Source organism: Triticum dicoccoides, chromosome 7B (assembly GCF_002162155.2).
Source record: "Triticum dicoccoides isolate Atlit2015 ecotype Zavitan chromosome 7B, WEW_v2.0, whole genome shotgun sequence".
In the NCBI taxonomy this organism is placed as follows: Eukaryota; Viridiplantae; Streptophyta; class Magnoliopsida; order Poales; family Poaceae; genus Triticum; species Triticum dicoccoides.
The window spans coordinates 145,582,984-145,590,031 of record NC_041393.1 but is presented as its reverse complement, the minus strand read 5'-3'; the positions used below and the strand labels follow the sequence as shown (position 1 = coordinate 145,590,031).

The 7,048-nt window shown below is 47.8% G+C and overlaps 1 pseudogene; it reads right to left on the bottom strand.

Moving 5' to 3' along the window:
* Positions 1-3,889, bottom strand: part of LOC119338750 — a 9,896-nt pseudogene extending 6,007 nt beyond the window's left edge.
* Between the last annotated feature and the right edge of the window lie 3,159 nt (positions 3,890-7,048).

The following is a 7,048-nucleotide window of genomic DNA, read 5'->3' as shown; positions in this document are numbered from 1 at the left end:
GATTGGCCACAGTTTTTTCTCTCTGACGAACAGATAACCTTGAGCGGGGGAGCATCTCAGTGACCGTTGGGCCGAGTGGATCGGGCCCGGCAGAGCCTGGCGTGCATGCGCACGGCCGTCGAGAGGGGATGATGGGCTGCATGCGAGAGGGTCAATGACATGTGGGCCGTCCCTGTCCCATGCATGCCATGCAACGTCGCAGCCTAGCTATTCTATCCCATGCACGCATCGACGCATTAAAGCACGGCAGGGGCGTGGGCTTGCATGCACGCATCGACGCAGTAAAGCGCGGCAGGGGCGCAGCGTATAGGTACGTCGCATCCTAGCTATTTTAACAAATGCATTTTTGAACCTGAGACACGGGACAGACGCGTCGGTGGTGCAGCTCCTTTTTCAGTGTCACGCACGGATGAACGTGCCTGTTTCCCACGCGGCGTCACCGCCGATGCAAGTGCACGAAACGATGCATCTCGCCTGTGCCGCCGGTGCCTCTTTGGATGCTCTGCCCGCCGTTTTTGAATTAATGCCCGCAATTACTCTATGCCAGTACGAACTGAGAAGAGAAAACGATCGAGAAGGCACCGTGTACACATTGACCACGGCTGCAACGCGGCTATAAAAGGGCACCATTTCCTCATCCCTCTCACACTCATCTCCCCCATCTCTCAAGCCTCCTCCGCTTCGTCTTTTCGAGCCAAATCCACCACTCGAGCCACCATGCAATTCAACGGCCCTACCTACAGTCGCCCTCGCACCGTGCCGGAGAGGGAGTACCCAGCCGGAGTCATCGTCGAGAATAGCTTGAGGGTGTGGGCCATCTCAAGGTGGAGGGGCCCTAGAGAGTTGGCTCGCTTCTTCCTCCAAGCCGGCGACCGCCACCTCCCTCCGGGCACTCCGCCCATGTTCCACCTCCACGAGCAGTACGATGGCAACGCCAACGGCCTCGTCATCGGCCTCCACGTCACCTTCACCAACCCCTACGACGCTCACCACCTCCTCGGCCAGGTGTTCTGGTGTGGATGCGAGTTTATCGCGTTCACGACCTACAACATCTTCACCAACTTCCACCACATCTTCCCTCACCCCAACGGCATGCACACCCTCCCCTACCAGATGCCGGAGAACGACGAGTGAGGGGCGCCGGCTAAGGAGGAGGGGCCAAGGAGTTGTTCGAGTGCGAGTCTTTCTATCTATCTAGCTTGTGTTTGTGTTGGTTCGGGCGTGTGTGCCCGTGTCTTCTATCTATCTAGTTTTATGTTTTATGAACTATATGTTGTAAGGGGATGCCCCTCTCTATGTTCTATCTATCTATGCTACTAGGGTACCCGATGCCCCTCTATCGTGCTATCTATTAATGCTTTTTCGGGCTAGTGCTATCTTTTTTTTGGTTTGTGCTATGGTGTTTTCAAAGTTTCTCCATTGCATTTTATTTATCTGGCCATGTGAACTGAAAAATGCACTAAAACATGATCCAATCATATAAGTTGTTGTTAGCACGTGTCTAGTTAATTATCTTCCTTTTATGTTTTATGCACTATATGTTGTAAGGGGATGCCCCTCTTATGTTGTAAGGAGATGCTACTAGGGGCACACTATATGTCTTCTTTTTTTGAAAGTGGCACAACCTTTTTCGGTTGAAACACACGAGTAAAAACTTTGAAAACACCATAGCACAAATAAAAAAAAATAAAAATGGTGCTTGGTTGAAATAAACTAGAATCAAACAATTGCAACTTTTTTGGTTCACAAAGACTGCAAGTTAGACTGCTAACTAGAACCAACATTTTGTTTTAGCCGAAACAACACGGGACCCTACAATCGGACACGATAGCTTATGCATAAAAATAGCTCAAATAATTATCAGATGAGTTATCTAAAAAAGGTGAAGGCAGGAAACTTAACATTTGTGAAATAACCTAAAGCCGAAAAGATATATCGATGTCAATGACCGTTTGCATTTTTTTTTGCACTAGCTACACTTCTTTTATCAATGGGCCTGGATATGTTCTATTCGGCCCTGCCTAACTTCTATATGGGCCTGGCCTTTTCGGGCAACTGTGGACGAACATTTTTTTTCCTTTTCTCCCTCTACCACTGAAACTGAAACTGAAACTGATGACGAACTGAAGAACTGAAAAACGAAACAGACTGGAGAAGACATGCCGAATTCGTACATCACAATACTTTTATTCAAATGTACATATCATTACGGTTACAAATGATGCCCAATCTATTCACTTACGACTAATTATCATCACATAAACAAATGCGAGAGCAATTACACAAACATAAAAAAGTCCGGCCCTCAAATTGCCCTGCTTCTGCAATTCGATGAGTTTCTTCATCTGCTTGTTCAGCTTCTTCAGCTCTGCCGTCACTCCTGCATCCCCCACAGTATCACCCATGGAAGGGCGGGCGCCCCCAATGGAATTGCCAGATCCAGATGCGCCCGATCCAAACTTGCCCAACTTCTCCGCCTCCAACGGTAAATCGAGCTCCCCTGATGCATCCTCCAGTTGAATCCGCTCTATGTACTCATCTAGCCACTCAAAATGGGTGCATTGCTTCAATTTCTGAAATAGGAAAGATGAACCCTAAATCCCAAATCCGATGGGGAAAAATGGGCAAATTTGAAATTGGGAGACAAAAACCAAAATTGGCATATTGAGAAGTAAAATCTCACCTTTCCCTGCTCTGGTTTGCTCTCGCATTTCACGAATTCTCGCCCAAGGTTTCCATTCTTGTCGGTCGTTGTGACTAGCCGCTTCAGGGGTGCGATATGTGGGCATGCAGGGCACCTTGTCATGGGCACTACGCCATAGCGCGGCCATGAGAGGCGGGAGGCTGAAGCGGAGCTCGACATTGCCAGGTCGCGGCCCGGAACGGCGTTGCTGCCCGTCGTCGCCGGAGAAGAAGAACAACAACGGTCGGGGAGGGGCGCCCATCGGGGAGGGGGGGAGGGGGAGGATGGGCTCGGGTGCTGCACGGCTCGGGGCATGGCTCGGTGTCCTCTTGCACCTATGCTGACCTGGATAAGTTAGTGGGTCCCACGCTGTGGGTCCCGCTCACCCGACCAATGCTGAGTTGGATAAGTTAGTGGGTCCCACGCTGTGGGTCCTGCTCACCTGATTCGAGTTTTAAACATGTGTCTTTGGATTAGGCAGCGGTGTCGCATGGGAGCTATTTTTTCCAACGCAGATGTCGCATGCGAGCTATTACAACCAACTACGTCGCATCAGAGACAGTTCACACCAACGACGTCGCATGAGAGCTATTCACCCGCGGCAGCGGTCGCTGGCCTCTTCTGCGCGTGTGCGCTCGGGGTCACGGCCTCTGGTTGCTGTTGCTGAAGCTTGTACGCCTGCGATTCCTGGCGGGCCGCGTCAGGGGCATGCTGAGCCAAGTGCATCTTGAAGAACACCTTCACCCCGTCGGAGACGATGGCCTCCGGCAGCAGGCACCGGTATTCCTCCATGACCCAGCCTGTCGACTTGCCCTTCTTCTTGAAGGACAGGTTCTTGACCTCGCCGACCTTGACTCACGCGTGGCTAATCTCCGTGGTCTTCTGGATGCTCCAGGTGCCGCCGCCGGCGCCGCACACGCTCTGGAGCTTGCTCCCGTTCTTGCTCTTGCAGGTGGTGAAGAAGAACCGGTCCCCGCTGCTCACGGCCTGCGGCACGGGCGCGTACCGGGCGGCCAGATCCTTGGGCTCGCAGCCGGAGATTTCGATGCTGTGGATGAGCTTGTCGGCGCCGTGCAGCGTCTCGCCGGAGAGGAGGCGTGGCAGGTAGTAGGTGACGGCGTCCACTTCCGTAGGGCTCAGCCGGTAGTGGTGGAAGACGTCGTCGACGTCGAGCCCCTCCATCCCGGCCGGCGGCTGCCCGATCTGCTGCTAGGGTTGTGGCTAGGAAAGGGCGGGCGATTGGGATTTTGGCGAGGCGCGAAGGATCGGGAGGTGTTGCGGGACACGAAGGTGGTCTGTGCTGATATTTAAAGACGCTGGCGATGGAGGATGCGTCAAATTTCCTTTTTCTGAATCCGAGTATGTGCCCAGTTTGCTTTCATTTGCTTTCATTTTCTGAAACTTGCAGCTCCCGTTTGCTTTCATTTTCTGAAAATTTTCGTTAGTACGATGATGGTGCGGTACTGAAGATGTAGAGGACAGATGCCGTGCTGATTGTGATTCTTGATTTTGAGTAATACAAGTCCTATTTCTTTTCCGGGTCCATACCCCCGACCTTTATTCGGATCCATTTCTTTTCATCCATGGAACATGTGTTGCGTGATAGTATTATTATTTAGGGAAACCTTATAAATCACCCGGCGGATCGCAGGCTGGCGTCCACCCCTTCTCTACTCATCACGTGCCTCATGGTCACCACCACAAAATTTTGCAACTAGCTTGTTGTTGCAATCTCTCTCATCGCAACAAGGGCTCTGTTGCAGGATCTGGATCCTTGAGAGAAATCGCTCCCCGTGCTCCTCCCGAGCTTCCGTCGAGTCCACTTACTTACCACGCTGCTTCGACTGCCCCGAGCTCGCCGTGTTGATTCATCGCCGAGAGCCGTCCGCCGCGCCACTAGTGTGAGAGGGCGCAACTTCTGCAGCCCGACCCTGCACGCCATGGTGTTGCAAGCGTCGCCGTCGTCGCCTCGCTACCATGACCGTCGCTCGAGGGGCACGCCCGAGCTCCGCTTCGGCCTCCCCTCTCACCTCCGTCATTGCTCCGGCCGGAGATGGTTTTTTACACTTTCTGCAACAACGGCCTTGTTGCAGAAGTACACCCGCAACATTATCTCTGTTACAGAAATTTCTCGATTCACACCGTAGACACCCCATCTTTTTCAGTAAAAAAATTCTGCAACATTATTCATGTTGCAAAAGTCGTTCCACAAAATCATCTATGTTGCAAAAAAATAAAGACGAAAATGAACCGTAACACAATCTTTGTTGCAAATGTTTCTGCAACAAAGCCTTTGTTGCAAACGTTATTTCAACAAGACCTCTGTTACAAATGTTTCTGCAACATAAAGGTTGTTGCAATGATATGACGGTGTTGAGCCACCGGATGACACCTCATCTAAGGGCCGCGGAGGCGGCAGATCTTTTTACGCGTAGCAGGCCAGAGACATTGTTAACAACGCCAAGCAGTTCAGGCCAGGGAGAAATTGTTAACTGCATGATGCCTATGCACCAATGCGTAATGGAGTCAAGTGGCCTGGAACTGGTACTTGGTGGTCACCCAGCCATGCTAGGAACGCATCACCAAAAGCTGAGACTAGAGCATTGTACATACAAAAAGAAGGCTAGAAATCTATGATCATCATTCACCAGGGTACTCTTTTTAGAGCACGGTGGTGGTTTTATTTTATATAAGTTATTGAACTCTCATGCTTCACTTATATTATTTTGAGAATCTTTTAGAATAGTATGGTAATTTGCTTTGGTTATAAAATTATTCCTAATATGATGGGCATCCAAGATGAGTATAATAAAAACTTTCATATGAAGTGCATTGAATACTATGAGAAGTTTGATTCTTTATGATTGTTTTGAGATATGAAGATGGTGATATTAGAGTCATGCTAGTAGAGTAGTTGTGAATTTGAGAGATACTTATATTAAAGTTTGTGATTCCCGTAGCATGCACGTATGGTGAACCGTTATGTCATCAAGTTGGAGCATGATTTATTTATTTATTGTCTTCCTTATGAGTGGCGATCGGGGACGAGCGATGGTCTTTTCCTACCAATCTATCCCCCTAGGAGCATGCACGTAGTACTTCGTTTCGATAACTAATAGATTTTTGTAATAAGTATGTGAGTTCTTTATGACTAATGTTGAGTCCATGGATTATACGCACTCTCATCCTTCCACCATTTCTAGCCTCTCTTGTACCGCACAAATTTTGCCGGTACTATACACCCACCATATACCTTCCTCAAAACAGCAACCATACCTACCTATTATGGTATTTTCATAGCCATTCCGAGATATATTGCCATGCAACTTTCCACCATTCCATTCATTATGACATGCTCCATCATTGTCATATTGCTTTGCATGATCATGTAGTTGACATCGTATTTGAGGCATTCACATAGAGTCATATTTTTTTCTAAGTATTGAGTTGTAATTCTTGAGTTGTAAGTAAATAAAAGTGTGATGATCTTCATTATTAGAGCATTGTCCCATGTGAGATGCTGTAGACTTGATTCCCCCACAAGTCGGGATGAGACTCCGGACGAAAAAAAAGAGGCCATAAAAAAAGAGAGAAGGCCCAAATAAAAAAATGAGAGAAAAAGAGAGAAGGGGTAATGTTACTATCCTTTTTGCACACTTGTGCTTCAAAGTAGCACCATGATCTTCATGATAGAGAGTCTCCTATGTTGTCACTTTCATATTACTAGTGGGAATTTTCATTGTAGAACTTGGCTTGTATATTCCAATGATGGGCTTCCTCAAAGTGCCCTAGGTCTTCGTGAGCAAGCAAGTTGGATGCACACCCACTTAGTTTCTTTTTGAGCTTTCATACACTTATAGCTCTAGTGCATCCGTTGCATGACAATCCCTACTTAGCCACAGTGATATCTATTGATGGGCATCTCCATAGCCCGTTGATATGCCTAGTTGATGTGAGACTATCTTCTCATTTTTGCCTTCTCCACAACCACCCTCCTATTCCACCTATAGTGCTATGTCCATGGCTCACGCTCATGTATTGCGTGAAGATTGAAAAAGTTTGAGAATATCAAAAGTATGAAACAATTGCTTGGCTTGTCATCGGTGTTGTGCATGATTAAATATTTTGTGTGATGAAGCTAGAGCATAGCCAAACTATATGATTTTGTAGGGATAGCTTTCTTTGGCCATGTTATTTTGTGAAGACATGATTGCTTTGTTAGTATGCTTGAAGTATTATTGTTTTTATGTCAATATTAAACTTTTGTCTTGAATCTTTCAGATCTGAACATTGATGCCACAATAAAGAAAATTACATGAATAAATATGCTAGGTAGCATTCCACATCAAAAATTCTGTTTTTATC